Source organism: Misgurnus anguillicaudatus, chromosome 17 (assembly GCF_027580225.2).
Source record: "Misgurnus anguillicaudatus chromosome 17, ASM2758022v2, whole genome shotgun sequence".
Lineage (NCBI taxonomy): Eukaryota > Metazoa > Chordata > Actinopteri > Cypriniformes > Cobitidae > Misgurnus > Misgurnus anguillicaudatus.
Window position 1 is genome coordinate 41,920,456 of NC_073353.2, and position 18,583 is coordinate 41,939,038.

At 36.0% G+C, this 18,583-nt stretch overlaps 1 pseudogene; it reads right to left on the reverse strand.

The window, feature by feature from the left end:
• Nucleotides 1–4,047: 4,047 nt before the first annotated feature.
• Nucleotides 4,048–9,179, reverse strand: LOC129452240 (C-X-C chemokine receptor type 2-like; annotated as a pseudogene).
• Nucleotides 9,180–18,583: the final 9,404 nt, after the last annotated feature.

Here is an 18,583-nt window from a genome sequence, read left to right on the forward strand (position 1 = left end):
GGGACTGATTTATGTTAAAAAGTTATTAAGATCAACAAGACTCGCGCTGACTGACAGATCCGAAACGCAACGCACAGACACGCAAGTACCTGCACTGACAGAATAGTAAAAAAACATCTGTTTTGGAAAGAATTTACGAAAGCATATTAAGCATTACAACAAACTTGTTAAGCTCATTATTAAATATGTACATAGCCTACAGCGTTTGAGAGAACAGAACGAATTGTTTAAAAAAACTTTCTCATTAATCTTCATCTAAATTAATAAATAATCAGAAATTCGTTTATAATTTCAAATAACAGCTCTATTATTTAAAGTCAGTTTTGACTTAGTTCAAAACAAGCAAAATGATTTTAAACAATAAGGTAATTAGAAAGATGTAATATAAATGTTTCAGTTGTTATTTACAATTACAATTTATCTAACTTTTTATGTTAATTGCAATTCATGTCATAATAATCTTCAGTATAAATTTTGCTTTTAAAATGTTACATTTTCATATTTTTATCTATTTACTTGTTAATTTTATATTCACCTTGACAATGAAGCTGGCTTTAACTTGAAGTAATTAAAAGAGGACCGAAGTCATAGAGACACGGAGTTATTAACGAATATTTTATTATCAGAGTGCAGCATTTTATCAAGGGTTTCTGGTCTTGTGTAATTAAATAAAATAAAATAAACTAAAAGGGTAGTTTTTAACAGTTGGATTAAAAGACGTTTGATATTAGCAGCGTTTTAAAACTAATTCCAAAACATCTCGCGTTTCTAAATAAGGGACGCGCAGAAAATGTCATTCATGTAATTTTATAGATTACACTCATTCACTTCACACACATATTATACGTGCTTTAAGGGCTTTAATTTAGCTGTTCCAGTAAACACGTTATGATGTCTGGCCGAATATTTTTTCTGTTATTCGGATGAATTCGTTATTCGTTTTAAAGCCATTATCCGTGCCCTTGCGAATAGCGTATTCTGCTTCGGGCACATCCCTAATATATATATTTATTTATTTATGTTTGACGAATGCTTATCAGTACATTACTTTTTGGTTTCTTCAACTTTAAAGATGAATATTCTCATTAGAGATGGGCAATTTTTTGCAATAGCACATTATATTCAAAATTTTGAGCTCATAAAAAAGATTTTTCGCTTATTTAAATGACATGTTCATGTTTTTATGCACGTTTAGATTAGGAAATACACACAACACGCTTACCTTATATTTTCTTATATTTCTACTTATATTCCTACTGTTCAGTAATGCAGAAAAGCGCAACACAACCATGTTAAAGCTATTAAACGTTCAGATGCAAAAATGAACTAAATGTAAAATTAGATAAATTAGTTAATGATAGCGTAAATGCGCTCGGTCTCTTCAAAGGTCTTCGCGAGTTATTTTGTTATAAGACAGTTATCATATATCACGTCTCTTCTACTGTAAGTACACGGAAAAAAATAAGACAAATGATGCGCGTTTGAGTCGAAATTTTATGAAGTATGTCACTGTTTATGTAACTGGCAAAGAAAACTTCGCCAACGAAAGGTTTGCCAAAAAAGCCTGCATTTGTATGGCATCAAAGAGTATCTCCTAAACACAGAAAATCCGTGTCATGTTACTTCAATATCATAGAGTATACGCTCAGCATGAAGTCAAGCACACAAATTGTCGTCAGTATGGCCTACATGAAACACGACTGCCATCTACAGGTTTTTGTATTTCCTGCATCCCCCACCGAACCCCCCTTCTGCGGGATCTCGCAGAATTTCGGAAGTCCTTGCGGCATTCTGCTCTCAGAGACGCGCATTTTTAAGGGCCACATCTGTATATATGTGTGTGTACATACACATATATATACACATATATATATACACATATATACATACACATATATATGAAGAGTTTGGTTCCAAAACGCAATAATCGCCATTTCTGAAAAAAATGAGTTACTGCCAAAATCAGAATTATATCAGGTCAGTAGTTAAAAGTAAATTCTTAATTTTACGCAAAATCCAATATCCGCCGTGTTATTCTGTCATCTTTTCTCCCTTTTTTCCCAAAATGTAATAAACGCCACTCCCCCTGTTTTACAGAACACATTAAATCCCACAGCGCACCATTCACGCAATGTAAACAAACATGTCGGCACGCTGAGTACATGGAGTCCTAGTTTTCCTCATCTACTTTGTACTTCGTGATCAACAAACAAAACAAAATAATACTTTAATTGCATTGATAAACCTGTGATGGTTTACTGTGATGGGAAAGAAACGTAAGCCATCAACATCTAATATTTTCCCTGAGAGGCACTCGGGAGACGGGTGCTTGTTCTCCCGACAGCATCAAGCTTCTCATGCTAAAACATTGACCCCAGAGGATCTTATGAAAAACTTTCCATAATTTTACTCAAAGTCAATGAAAATCTAGCAGGACCAAAAACATTTTACAGCTGATCGCTGTGAAAGACGTTAAGCGAAGACGTCAAGTGTAACCGCAATGACAGGGTTCTTAATATGACAAAGTAAGTGTTTTGATTAATAACATTAATGTTTATATTTTTAATTAGTGTGTACAACTAGTCAACTAAATGAATATAACATGGCAAAGATGAATGCACATTTATATAGGCTATTGATTCAATAGATTTATAGCATTTTGAATAAAAACTTGTCATGGATTTATTGCATTTTGTGGAAAAAATAATCCGTTTTTATAATAAATCTTTGAAAATCAACTTATGGATTTGAATGTTTTATGTTTTTATAACCTAAAGATGCTGTGTGAAAGTTTGTAACAGAAAATAGTTGTTTTCATCTTGTCACTTTCTTGGTATAGAAAACACGTTTTTACCAAAATTTGTCAAAATGGATTTATTGCGTTTTGGAACCAAACTCTTCATATACACATATATATACACTTATATACATATATACATACACATATATATACATATACATACACACACACACACACACACACACACACACACACACACACACACACACATATATATATATATATATATATATATATATATATATATATACAAGCTTATAACTCAAACAGAATTATGTTTCTTGAAAATGTGATATATATATATATATATATATATATATATATATATATATATATATATATATATATATATATATATATATATATATATATATATATATATATATATATATATATATTCATTTATTTATTTATTTGAAATTGCAATCAGCAGTGTTTGAAAAGCACAAGGCTGAAATCAATTCTGTTTGTGTGGTTCTGTTTGTGTGGTTCACAGTTTTGACAGCAGTGTGTTAGCATTTGAACAAAGTGCTGTAAATCCACAGTGTTGTGCAGGTTGTGGTTAAAGTCATGGGATAAGTGTGTAGAGTTTTGAAAACTGTGTTCAAGCAATGAAAAATGAACTAGAGTTTGTTCCACATGAACTGCTGCTGTGCAGACTGTAGTTAGAGTTTTACACATGTGACTCCAGTTGTGCCCACTGTCATTTAGCCATCGGAAAAAAATGGTATATATCCCAATGGTTTTCCCCTCCTAGGACTGTGTGTGTGTGTGTGTGTGTGTGTGTGTGTGTGTGTGTGTGTGTGTGTGTTTAAATGAAGCAACACCTTGGTCAACACCTAAAGCATCACAAAAAAAATGGAAAAACAGACAAAGACTAGCAAGTCTGACTATAAAAATAAAGCTATTTTTCATAAAAGTCATATTACATAAAAGACACTTAATAGTCATTCAAACCCAGCCCAGATGTCTAACCCTTTTATTCATGTTACGAAAGATATTTTATGTAAATAACATAAAGTGACCTAACAGAGGCATTATGCAAAATGCAGGATTTTCACACAAAATTATAATTTGACTTCAAAAGACTTCTAATACAGTGTATGAATTATGTGGCATGTTTCAGTTTTTTTTATATTTTTTTCTTATATATTTTTGTACTTTAACTCGGATGTGGTCACTGTGAACTGTTGCTTCACAATTCTTCAATATTTCTGCTTTTCCATCCCACTGACAAAAAAACAGCATACGCTGTCAGAAAATGAAGGTCAAAAAAGCTGGGAAGAAAAATAGAAATGAAATGGTTTGTAATATTTTATTTTATATATTAAAATTCACACAATACATCAATTTATAATAAGCTCTGAAGAAGTTTTAATATTATTGCATTCATGACTTATAAACCATTACACAATGGTCTGCACCCAGACGCATTCAAACATTACATTTACATGACCGTAAAGTACCTCTCAAGCTAGAATAGTCATATTTAGAAAAGTTATAAAAGGTCTTTTAAAAATAAACATGAAAAAAGTAAAAGTAATTTAAAATAATGTAACAATGCATTTGTAAGCCCTCCTCAACAAGTCACACAAATTGGAGCATCACAAATGTTTGTATCACAGATTGTTCATGTTGAGTTCCACAACAATTTAAAACCTGAGATTTATTGTTATTCAATTCTTAACCCAAATGTGATAATAAAAGTAATAGTTTGTTTTAAAAGCTCAGCCAGCAAAGTAGCCAATTTTATCTCTTAACACTCACATCACCCTGCATTGTGATGACTTTGAACAATAGAGGGAGCCATCGCATAACAACATTATAGCCACTACAACAGAAAGTAGTAATACAAGCAAACAAGGACAGGTACTATCTAAGTTTGTCTTAATTATTTACATAGATCGATGTCCATCACATGATTGCAGCTCACAGGAAGTTAGAAGTGAATTCAGATGCCAGAGAAGAAGACCTGCTAGATCTTGAGATTGAAAAGCGATCCAGAACTTGTTGCCTTTGAAGCAATTGCATAAGTCGCTTTCGAAATTTCTCTCCCACAAAAGCGTAAAGCATCGGGTTTACACAGCAGTGCACGAGTCCTAGGTTTTGCGTAGCAAACACGGCAACATCCACAGAGCTCCGTGTGTAGCAACTGAATTTAAAGGCTCTGACCCTCAACAGTGTGTCGACCATCGTGGCAACGTGAAAAGGGGTCCAGCACAAGAGAAAAGCCACGACCACAGCGACTATCACCTTCATGGCTTTCTGCTTCTGGAAACCACGTGTACGCAAGAGCCGCACTACTGTCATGCTGTAGCACGTCAACATGACCACTAGAGGGAGTATAAAGCCAAGCAGGTGCCTCATGATACGTGTGGCCAGTCGCCATTCGTCAGCACTGTGCACCTTAAAGCGTTCGGCACATATGATCTGTTCGCCATTTTTGAAAAAATAGGCCTCATTGTAAAACGAGGGTAAGGAAAGCACGCCACCAAAAAACCACACCACTGCACACGCGACACCGCTGCACTGCCGCCGCTGAGCATTCTGGGATTCCATAGCGCGCACAATGACCATATAGCGATGCACACCAAAAACAAGATGCTGGTGTAAAAGTTTATTTCTTTCACCAGGGAAACCAGTTTACACATGAAATCCCCAAACACCCAGCCGTGAACTACGGATACGGCAGAGAAAGGCAAGATTAGAGCCAATAGAGTGTCTGCAAACATCAGGTTAAACAAGTAGACATCCGAAGAAGAAAGTGATCGTCTGTTCGAACCGATCACACAGCCCACAATCAGATTTCCAGGTACGGCCACCAGAAAAATGATCACGTAGATGACGCAGAATGAGATGTTGACTGCATCAGCTATAGGGATGGGTGGACAATGTAGGGTGCTCTCATCCAAAACAAAGTCGGTCGAGTTTGTGAGATCGGTGTCGTTGTAATCATCAAAGTTGTCTAAAAGATGGGAGGGGTTTGGATCTGCGTAATGACAAATAGTTAAATCAATAAGCTAGAAATGGGCAAAGACACCATAAAATACAACATCTATTGCTTATTATATTAATAAAATGCCAGAAAGATCACTATAGTGAAAGATACCAAAATTATACCCTTATGAAAAAGAAGTTTATTTAAGTGTGCTGTAAGTGTACTTCTTTAAAACTTTAAAATAAGAAAGTATACTTTAAGTTTCATTTTTATGTCCTTTTAAGAAACATTTTCATGTTCTTACATAAATATACTCAAAGTTTACCCATATAGCCTACCTGTACTCAATCCTTTATGGAGATATACTTAAAAGTATAAAGTATTCCTAATATACCAAGCTTGTGGTTTTTAATGCTCCTTTGGTGAAATAGCCAATGAAATAGGCCAACAATGTGTATACTTTACATAGTTTTAGCATACTGCACGTGCACAGTTACGCAGAACTAGTCGATTTGAGTCTGGCCATTTCTCAATCCGAAGGCTTCAGCCTCCGGAGATCGCATTTCTAGGCTGCATATGTCATCAAGACTTTCTTATTTCAGAATATTAACAATTATAATGTTTACTGTTATTCTTAGTTAATTTTAAATTATTATATTGTATTATTATTGTAATATGCGTATGATTTGGGAATATAATGCTTCGTTAACTAAATAAATAAATCAGGCAGGTAGTTTTGTTATAAAATCGCAGCAGGGATGACGTGTTTTTATAAGTCAACAACAGAAGTTCAACTGGTTCCCTCACTAAAAAGCCTATTAATTTTTCCCATAAACTTTTGGATTATCAGGAAAAATAAGCTCTGTGTTTAAAGGAATAGTCTACTCATTTTCAATATTAAAATATGTTATTACCTTAACTAAGAATTGTTGATACATCCCTCTATCATCTGTGTGCATGCACGTAAGCGCTGGAGCGCGCTGCGACGCTTCGATAGCATTTAGCTTAGCCCCATTCATTCAATGGTACCATTTAGAGATAAAGTTAGAAGTGACCAAACACATCAACGTTTTTCCTATTTAAGACGAGTAGTTATACGAGCAAGTTTGGTGGTACAAAATAAAATGTACCGCTTTTCTAAGCGGATTTAAAAGAGGAACTATATTTTATGGCGTAATAGCACTTTTGGGATTACTTCGACTCGCCTGAAAAGTCGAGATGGTTCTCACTGCGGAACACAACATCCAGGGGGCGGGGTTGGATCTAGATCCAACTCCTCCCACTTTATATACTTTGTTCCGCCAAATGAACCCGCATATTTACGTTGTTGCAGCCCGCAATAAGTTGCAACCTGGGGTCGCTAACGTCTGCTCTTATCAGTTTAAGTGTACGTTTGATTAATAATAAAGATTCATAATTTAGAAAGTATCACAGTTAGGTGTAAGGACACGTTGCTGACAATGCGAAATCACTGAAGGGATTTATTTGTACATTATCCCACTTATTACAAAGCTATTCTTATACGAGTAAATATAAAAACAAATGTATTTGATATCTTTTATTAGCAAATAAAAAAAGTAAACCATTTACTAGGGAAACCTGTTTCCTAGTGGCTGTAAGCAAAAACGCGTTAAAACAAGCTCAACGTCCATAAAAGATCAACATTCAATTTATTAATTTCTAAATAACATGCCATAGCCTATATATTTTAATAATTATGCATATTTATACTGTATCCATTCATAGGTCTTAAACTGCATGTGGTAAGATTACTCGTAGGCTTACCCGAAATGTTTTAATCCAAAACATTATAACAAAAAAATTACATTTCACCCTAAAGGCACTACTTTTATTGTAGTCATAAGTAAAGTTCGTTTTTATGTCAAAAGAATAACTTAATTTAGTTACGAGTTAATGCGGAAATGGTAACGCAGCAACACGTGTATGACGTGTCTTGTGGTAAAACTGTCGTCCAATGGGTTCTCTGGATCTGGATCCAGCTTCGCCCCTGGATCTGAATCCAACCCCGCCCCCTGGATGTCGCGTTCTGCAGTGAGGCGCTACTGGAAAAGTCCGCTCCCCTTCTCACTCTCATAATGGGAGAGGGAGGGTGTTACTGCGCCGAGTCGAAGTACTCCCAAAAGTGCTATTACGCCATAAAATATAGTTCCTCTTTTAAATCCGCTTAGAAAAGCGCTACGTTTTATTTTGTACCACCAAACTTGCTCGGATAACTACTCGTCTTAAATAGGAAAAACTTTGATGTGTTTGGTCACTTCTAACTTTATCTCTAAATGGCACCACTGAACGAATGGGGCCAAGCTAAACGCCATCGAAGCGTCGCAGAGTGCTCCAGCGCTTACGTGCACGCACACAGATGATAGAGGGGATGTATCAACAATTCTTAGTTAAGGTAATAACATAGTTTAATATTGAAAATGAGTAGACCATTCCTTTAACAAAAGATTATGAAACTTAAACGTTTTGTATTCTTCACAGATGAATACTAATTTTATTCATCATAATTTTTTTCATAGGTGTATTTCATAGTTCAAACATTGTAAAAAATACTTTGCTGCCTTAAAATTTTTTGTTGAATCAACTCGGATTTAAAAGTCATTTCAACTTTCTATTATTTATCTTGACTATGAGTTGGTATAACTACAGGTGAGTTGTTATAACTTATAAAATGAAGTTGACTTTTCTCAACTATATTTTATAAGTTGTGACAACTAATCTATGAATAAATGTTTAAGGCAGCAAAGTATTTTTTACAGTGTACATTTTATAATACAAACAAAAAAGTAGCCTAATTCAATTTTAATATTTCTTTATTTTTTATTAATAAAGTGAACAGGTAAAGAATTGTACAAATTGTATTTCAAAGTATAGACTTTATGATTTATACTACATTTATTTCAGATTTAACCTGTTTAAAATATGAATTTGGACTTACCAGCCATCGCAGCTTCTCTAATGATAATGCTTCATATGAGAATCCACAAAAGGTTGATTTGTATACTGAAGGTTTCTTTATACACATTGAAAAGAAGTTGATATATCCTGTTTGCCTTATATGGTACATGCGCTTCTCCGCATTCTTGTTAAACATAGTAGATCACTTCCGGTTCTGTATGCTCTATGCTGACATGGTGCTGTTTTCATACATGAAGCCTTTAGGAGCTATCAAAGATGAAAATAGCCGATGTCCAGTGGATATGCTCATTAACATCTTACTTTATAGCTTTTGACAAAGGCATTTGAACCATTGGAGGGAAGTACCTGTGATATAGCGACACTAGGGTGGCTAGTAGTATCTGATGTTTGAATAAAGGCTGCCGACAGGTCTAGCAGAATCAGAACCAAAGATTTGGATTCTGCCTTAGTTAGCCGTAATGCTTCTGTGACCGATAGCAGTTCTGTTCGGTGGAGTGGTTGCATTTGAAGCCTGACTGCTTGTCATCTAGTAAGTTTTCAGTAATAGAAAAGAAGATACCTGGTTGAAGACAGCTCTTTCAAGTGTTTTCGCAATGAACGGAATGACTGAGACAGGTCTATAACTGTCCGTTAACAAGGGGTTCAGTGTGGCATTTTTAAGCAATAGAGTGACCAGGGCTTGCTTAAAAGGATGTAAATGTGCCGGTGAGCAGGGAGGTGTTGATGATATGTGTGAGGCAAATGAACCAGGTTTTGAGGGTCAAAAGCGCATCAAGTGCACCCTTAGTAACTTCAGTGTCAGTCATATATATATATATATATATATATATATATATATATATATATATATATATATATATATATATACCACGGGTCTGTTGAATGCTGCATTCTGATTTGCTGAGAAATGTTCTATGGGTGTTGATTATTTTTCTGTAAACCGCACACCTAACTTGTCAAATGTCTTAAAAATAGGCATCAGAGCAATGTTTGTGGTAACCGTGGTATAAGCGGAATAATCCTTTGAATTATTTGAAAATAATGCACACCTGCGGTTCGCGTCGTGCCGCATTACCACCTTGGTGTGCATTATTTTCTTACAATTCAATGGCCCGTCGTCAATCATTCCTTACATATATATATATATATATATATATATATATATACATACATATATATATATATATATATATATATATATATATATATATATATTAGGGATGCACCGATAGGATTTTTTTGGGCCGATACCGATTCCGATTTAAACTACTTCTGGCCGATGCCGATACCGATATTAAACACTTGTATACAAAACTATACAGTTGGTCTATTAGCTAGTTTATTTCTGCATCAAATTATTTTTACTGAACATGGATTGGATCTAATTAACATTTAACTGACCAACATAATAAGAGAGGCACCAATTAAGCTAAAACAAATATAATAAGACAGCATGACAACCTTCAAAGGTGGTTTTTGCTATTCAGCATTTATTTTATTAACAACATTAACTCGTTTTTTTTAAATATAACGGATTTCTTTATGCAGTTAATTAATAAACAATCAGTATCGGCCTTTCTCGTGCTATTGCCGATATGCCGATGGTTTCAAATTCATCAAAAATCGGCTGATAAATATCGGTGGCCGATACATCGGTGCATAACTAATATATATATATATATATATATATATTAGGGCTGTCAAAATTAACGCGTTAATAACGCGTTAACGCAAATTCCTTTTAACGCCACTAATTTTATTAACGGAGATTAACGCAACGCGCAATTTCTGTTTGACCCTTGGTCCAGCCCATAGTTGAATGAACAGAGACGCAGACAAATGTGACTCTCTCTAAATGAGTAAAAGGTTTTCATAGAAATAAGAACATTAAGCAAATCGTCTACCAAATCCAATGCTCTAAATGCTCGTTGGACATCTGATATGATCGTTATTTATACGTCTGAGAGGTGTAACGTTACCGTCCTCCTAATGCTTAATCTAATACAAAATGCGTCTCAATTCATTTTGGTTTCGCTTTTATGCATGACTTAGAAAATAGACTGCAGGACTTGCTTGATGTTAAAATAGTCATTAAGAGAGATAAAGTTCGGTACCTGATTAATGTTAAAGAGTTATTAAGAGCGACAATACTCAAAAGCGATCCCCTCACGCTGACTGACTGATATCTGAAGCGCGTGCACACAGACGCGCGAGTGCGCGACCCGGATATAGAGACATCTACACAAAATTACAGTTTTACAAATATCTGTTTTGATAAGAATTCACGCAGGTAGGCTCTATAATCTGTTATGTTTTAAGTAAATGTTTGGTTAACTGTTGGGTAAAAATATCTGATGTGTAACATTATATTAGATCACTTAGATTTTAAGCAGTCTGTCTCAATGTCAATCAAACAAAAGGAAAAAAGTTGAACATACATTGATGATGTTTTTGCTTTGTGTGTGCTAAATCTATTATTTTTACCAGTGATTTTAAGGTATTGATGTGGTAATATAATGTATGGATGCGAACATTTTTGTAGTCATTTGACTCTTTCAACTTCAAACAGGTGTAGTTCTGTCATATTTTGTTATATTTCAACAAATCATGCATTGTTCTATGTTTTAATAGAGAATGTCAAAATATGAACAACTATTTTTTTAAAAATTTGCTAATTCCGACTCAACTTGCCAGCACAGGTCACAAATGATGCAGCAGCAAACAAAAATGGAGAAAGAAAAATCTTCTGAAAGGAAAATTCATATACAAAACAATGGCTGATGATCTGTTAAAAATGTAAACAGGCTATTGTTAACATACATTTGCATAAAGCATCTATATATATGTATATATGATTAGAATATTAAAAACCTGAAAAGTGTTAAATTAGGGTAAATTTAGAATGGATAAAAATGTGCGATTAATTTGCGATTAATCGCAGTTAACTTATGAAATCATGCGATTAATCTAGATTAATTTTTTTAATCTATTGACAGCCCTAATATATATATATATATATATATATATATATATATATATATATATATATATATATATATATATATATATATATATATATATATATATATATATATATATATATGTGTGTGGGCGGGTCCTCCTTCTTTGCAGAATGCAATAAAACCGCTCAACAAATCACAACCCTCCCATTCCATGTATTGTAAACAATAATGGTGGTGCTTTGAATACACACAGATTCCTCATTCCTCATCAAGCTTCTGTCATGCTAACACATTGATTCAGTCAAAAATAGAGCAGGATCAAAACATTTTACAGCTGATCGCTGTCCAAAAAGTTCAGCGACGACTTCCCAAGGATGACAGCAGCAATCCTTTACGAAAATTAACCATGGTTTTGTTGTGGTAAAAGTGTAATGTTTTTTGGTGTATTGATTACTATCAGCAAAACCATGGTTTAACTAAACATGGTTTAACTATGGTTTTTGAAAACCATGTTTGTCAAAACCATGGTTATTTTGTGGTTACCATTGTTTTACTACAGTAACCATGTTTTTTTTTGGTTTTAACTGTAGTTAAACCATGGTTAATTTTCGTAAGGACGGTGTTCTTAATATGACAAAGTAAGTGTTTTGATAAATGCTATTAATGTTTATTTTTTTAATCAGTGTATACCACTAGTCAACTAAATGAATATAACATGGCAAAGATGAATGCACATTTAAATACTGATTCATAGATTTATAGCATTTTGAAAAAAAACTTGGATTTATTGCATTTTACGGAAAAAAATATTATGGATTAGAATTTTTAATGTTATTATACCCTAAAGATGCTATGTGAAAGTTTGTAACATAAAATATTGGTTTTCATCTTGTCACTTTCTTGGTATAGAAATCACATTTTTACACAAATAGTCAAAATGGATTTATTGCGTTTTGGAACCAAACTCTTCATATAGATTAAACCAAAGTGGTTCCCAACCTTTTTCACTTCAAGGCCCCCTAGTTGCCCACAACAATATTTGAAGGTCCCCCACTTACTCATTTTTTTCCACATAAAATTAAATAGAACTTGGAATGACTAGACCAGGTGTGTGGATAGTACGGCCCTCCGAACACTTTCATCTGCCCCCGCGAGGGAGTTTTTAAATCCTACATATTGCGTTTGAGAGAGGTTGATTAACAATTTCCAGTAGGTAGCATGAGCCTACACAGACCTGTCACTGTGTGTCGTGGCCACATGAGGTCAATTGGAAGACATAATAAGTGTTCGCCATACAAACAAAATGATCTTGAAATACCACAGTATTATTTTTCTAATAAAAACATTGTTTAAGTTGTTTGCCAATAAACGACATGGCAGAAATTGTCCTTGTCTTAATTCATGTATAATGCTGAAACAAATGTAGGCATGTCAGAATTAAAGTTATGCCACTTACATAATGTAGCCTTTTTTAATGTTTGATGACAAGATAGAGACTAAAGGAAAATTATGTAGACTAATAATACATTTTATTAATAACGAACCAATTGGGAAAAATCAGGTTCAAAGCCCTGCTTCTAAGTATTTGTTTACTTTAGTCAAAGATAAAGTTGTGTGCTTAGCCATTTTCTGATGGGAATTTATCAAAGAATATTTGGTGGACTCTGTAGCTCTAATATCCCCCGAGAAAAAAGAAGCATTTGAAAAGGTGCCCCTCTGCATGCGAAGCGTAACAAGAAGAGTGGAGGAAATTGTGGGAAATCTGGAGCTTGAGGTGCAAAACAAAGCGGACGATTTTTGACTTTTTCTCTTTGGCTTTGGATGAGAGCTGTAATGTCCACAACACAGCCCAGTTACTCATCTTTGTATGTGGAATACTGAAGGACTTTAAGATTACAGAGGAACTGGCAGCAATGCAGTCAATGAAACTGACCACGACGGGGAGCGATTTGTTCATGGATGTAAATGCATGCCTTGACAAGCTGGGACTAAAATGGGACAAACTGGCAGGTGTTACAATGGATGGTTGTCCAAATCTGATGGATCCAATCTAAAAGAGTATGTGGCCTAAGCAGAGATTCAAGAATTCTGTGAGATGAAAGGAAATAACATCCCTGAACTCTCAGATGCAGACTGGATGGCAGATTTTGGATTTGCTGTTGATGTGACTGCACTAATGAATGAACTAAATAGCAAACTGCAGTGCAAGGGCCTTTTTGTACATGAAATGTACAGCTTGGTGAAGGCTTTTATGACAAAGTTGCAGTTGCCAAGTAGAACAAAACATTCTCACCCACATGTCAACACTAAAGGAAACCACACCAGCTGATCACATCCGCAGGTATTCATTCATGCTAGAAGTACTGCATGCTGAGTTTTTAAGGTGGTTTCAAGACTTCAAATCACGTGAGAATTAAATGCACATCATTTCTTCCCCCTTCACCCGCAATGTGGATAATAATCCCGGCGATGTTCAGCTTGAACTCATTGACCTGCAGTCTGGAAGAACACTTTAAATCAGTCTCACTTCAGGATTTTTACTCTTCTCTCAAAGAGGAGAACTTTCCACACATAAGGAGGCATGCTCAGAAGATATTTTCTTTGAATCTACCTACATATGTGAACAAACATTCTCAGGGCCCTATCTTGCACCCAGCGCAATTGACTTTGTCAGTGACACATGCATCATTCGTATTTTGCACCAGCGCACAGCGAGGTTTTTCCCTCCACAGACGCATGTCGGCAAACTAGGGAATGAACTTCAGCGCAAAAGAGGAGGCGTGTTCTGGCGCAAACCATCCCTGATGCTATTTTGCAGTTTCAAAAAACAATTGCACCACTGACCAGAAAAAAATAGTCTAAAGTCAGTGGCGCGTTGCGCGTCGTTCATTATGCTATTTTAAGGGCGCATGCTTGACCATAATGTATAGCGTGCACAACGCGCACACACTTTGCTTATCTAATCTACACAGATGCAACAGTTATTTTTGCAAATCATAAATTGTTACAATAAAAAATATTAACACATGAGATAAGGGAAGTAAACGGCTCCTGGCGTGTGCCTGGTGAATCCGTCATAATAATAGCAACCCGCCATGGAACTTGCGCACTTGCGTTTAAAGGGAATGTTGGATGACGTTCTGATTGGTTTATTTGACGTTACGCCCAAACCACACCTATGAATAATGAACCTATTTCAGATCAACCCCTTATTGATATGCGCCTGGCACAAGAGTTATTTCTCCCGCCGGGAAAATAGCAACAGCGCCCAAGATCCGCCCACAAAGTCACTTGCGCTTTGCACTTCGCACTTGCATTTCAGATCGTTAAAATAGGGCCTTCAGTGATGAAGTTCAACAAATCTAGATACAGATGCTCTCTCACTGATAATCACTTGTCTACTGTCCTTCCCATAAAACACTAGCATCAAATACCAATACAGAAAATACATATCTTTACAGTTTGAACAAATTTCAGGGAATTCATACAAAATTAAAGCTGCAAGCAGCATTTACCGGGTTTCGAGCATTAAAGCACGTCAAATACGTCAGACATCGTCGACCAGGCTGATCCAGCATCCACAAAAACAAAAGAGGTGGTCAGAAACAGTTCATACAGACTTTGTATGCTTAAACACACGTGCACCTATAGGACAAACATGTCACGTCCTTAATGTGAAGTCATTCGCAGCTACCAGACACACGTGTTCTAAGTCGTCAGCAAAAAAGGTGTTATCATTCAGTGAAAGTGGTGCTTGCAGTGGCAAAACTCGGGTCACAAAATGTTAAAATAGTGTTAATGAGTCAAAAGAGCCGAACCCCATGTCTCTACGATGTTCTGAAACAGAGATACAGCTCTTGTTAAATGGTTGCTAGGGTATTCTCATTGGTTGCTAGGGAGTGAATTGCAATCCACCAATGATTATACTCAAAGCCATGAAAGACATAATCCATGATGACTCATGATTTTAGATATAATTTTGCAGTATTTTTAAGTAAAAAAAACAAAAAACCACTAGGTGGCGCTATGACAGACTCGTGCATGCAACCTCAGGTCATGACTGTGTTACTTGTAGCTAGAATTACTGCTATTCAGTTTAGTATAGTGAAGAAACAGTTGTATGACCATTGGGCTCACTCAATGTCAAAGATTTTGTTCAATTATGAGGCCAACTAGTGGTGCAGGCATACATTTTTTTTTGTATTGCCTCAGACTCTGCTCAGACATCATCGTATCAAATTTGGTGAAAAAATGTTATTTCGTTAAAGACTTATAACCATTTATGTGTAAAAAACACCAAATTTGGAGGTAATTTTTCGTTTTTTGCAATTTTCGGCCATTTCTGATGGAAATTTTAACATAACGCCAATAGAGTTTTTTGTTCAGAAGGTAAAGTTAATTTCTTCCTATGGTTGTTTTGAGTCGATCGGAATAACCCTCGCGGAGTTATCCGCGCGTGTTTTTTAAGCGCTATTTTGCTGTGCAGGGCTAACCGTTAGGCGAAAACTGGCATGTTTGGTATCGTTGGACTCGGCAACAATTCAAAACTCTAAGGAAAAAAGTCCCATGAAAATACGTTAAACTCAGCCTTAGTTATAAGCATTATTAGATTCGTCTGACCACTAGGTGGCGCTGTGACGAAACGATGCATGAAACCTCAGGCTGTGACTCTCATCACAAGTACCAAGTGTCGTGTTGATACTTCATTCCTGTTCCCAGTTATAGCCTATAAAGTCCAAATGGCTGCGCACACTACAGACGTTTGGGCGTGGCATGTTGACCGTGAGTCGATAGTTCAACTTTTTTTTAATAATTATTGATATTCAAACTCCAAGGAACATTTTAGCACTGGAATGATTCCGATCGGGCAAAAAACCTAGGACTAGTTCGTTTTTATTTTTTTAGACAAAATCGAAAATAGCGGAAAATTTTTCATGACGGAAATGAAATCGGAGATATACATTTTGTTCGTCTTGACGCAAGGAATCCAGGGATATAGGACACTTGACATTTGGACAAGAATTGTGGGAGTTATGAGCATAAACGTGTTTGCCATCGCTGTAGCGCCCCCCATAGGCCGATTGGGTTCATACTCTGTCAAGTTCGCGCACGAGTGAGACCTATCATTTGGCCAAGTCTCAAGACTCTAGGCCTTACGGTTTGGTCTGCACGATCCGTTTTACGGCAGAAGAAAAATAATAAAAATTAAAGCTGCAAGCAGCATTTACCGGGTTTCGAGCATTAAAGCATGTCAAATACGTCAGACATCGTCGACCAGGCTGATCCAGCATCCACAAAAACAAAAGAGGTGGTCAGAAACGGTTCATACAGACTATGTATGCTTAAACACACGTGCACCTATAGAACAAACATGTCACGTCCTTAATGTGAAGTCATTCGCAGCTACCAGACACACGTGTTCAAAGTTGTCAGCAAAAAAGGTGCTATCATTCAGTGAAATGTCTCCCTCTCTGCTCACGGAACATTGACAAACAGAACACTGAAGGAAATGTTTGTGGTGCTTGCAGTGGCAAAACTTGGGTCACAAAATGTTAAAATAGTGTTAATGAGTCAAAAGAGCCGGACCCCATGTCTCTAAGATGTTCTGATACAGAGATACAGCTCTTGTTAAATGGTTGCTAGGGTATTCTCATTGGTTGCTAGGGAGTGAATTGCAATCCACCAATAATTATACTCAAAGCCATGAAAGACTTAATCCATGATGACTCATGATTTTAGATGCAATTTTGCAGTATTTTTAAGTGAAAAAAACAAATAACCACTAGGTGGCGCTATGACAGACTCGTGCATGCAACCTCAGGTCATGACTGTGTTACTTGTAGCTAGAATCACGGCTATTCACTTTTGTTTAGTAAAGAAACAGTTGTATGACTATTGGGCTTACCAAATATCAAAGGTTTTGTTCAATTATGAGGCCAACTAGTGGTGCAGGCATACAATTTTTTTTGTATTGCCTCAGACTCTGCTCAGACATCAGCGTATCAAATTTGGTGAAAAAATGTCATTTCGTTGCAGAGTTATAAGCATTTATATCTAAAAAACAAAAAAAATGAATGTTATTTTTCGTTTTTTGCAATTTTTGGCCATTTCTGATGGAAATTTTAACATAACACCAATAGAACTTTTTGTTCAGAAGGTAAAGTTAATTTCTTCCTATGGTTGTTTCGAGTCGATCGGAATAACCCTCGCGGAGTTATTCGCGCATGTTTTTTAAGCGCTATTTTGCTGTGCAGGGCTAACCGTAAGGCGAAACCTGGCATGTTTGGTATCGTTGGACTCGGCAACAATTCAAAACTCTTAGTAAAAAAGTCCCATGAAAATACATCAAACTCAGCCTAAGTTATAAGTATTTAAATTATTCGTCCGACCACTAGGTGGCACTGTGACGAAATGAGGCACGCAACCTCAGGCCATGACTGTCATCACAAGTACCAAGTATCTTGTTGATACTTCATTTCTGTCCCCAGTTATAGCCAAAAAAGTCCAATTGGCTGCGCACACTTCAGACGTTTGGGCGTGGCATGTCGACCGAGAGTCAAAAGTTCAACTTTTTTTTAATAATTATTGATATTCGAACTCCAAGGAACATTTTAGCACTGGAACGATTCCGATCGAGCGAAAAACCTAGGACTAGTTCGTTTTTATTTTTTTCGACAAAATCGAAAATAGCGGAAAATTTTTAATGACGGAAATGAAATCGGAGATATACATTTTTTAAGTTTGGAGCCAGGGATTACAATGATACCAAACACTTGAGTGTCTGATGTCCGGTTTAGGAGTTATGAGGCCCAACGCGTCGGGCATTGCTATAGCGCCACCTATGGGCCGATTTGGCTGATTCACTGTATCTGAGTAGCCTGCCCAGATACAACCAGTTGACCAAGTGGCAAGTTTCTACGACTTACGGTTTGTGCTGGGCGACGC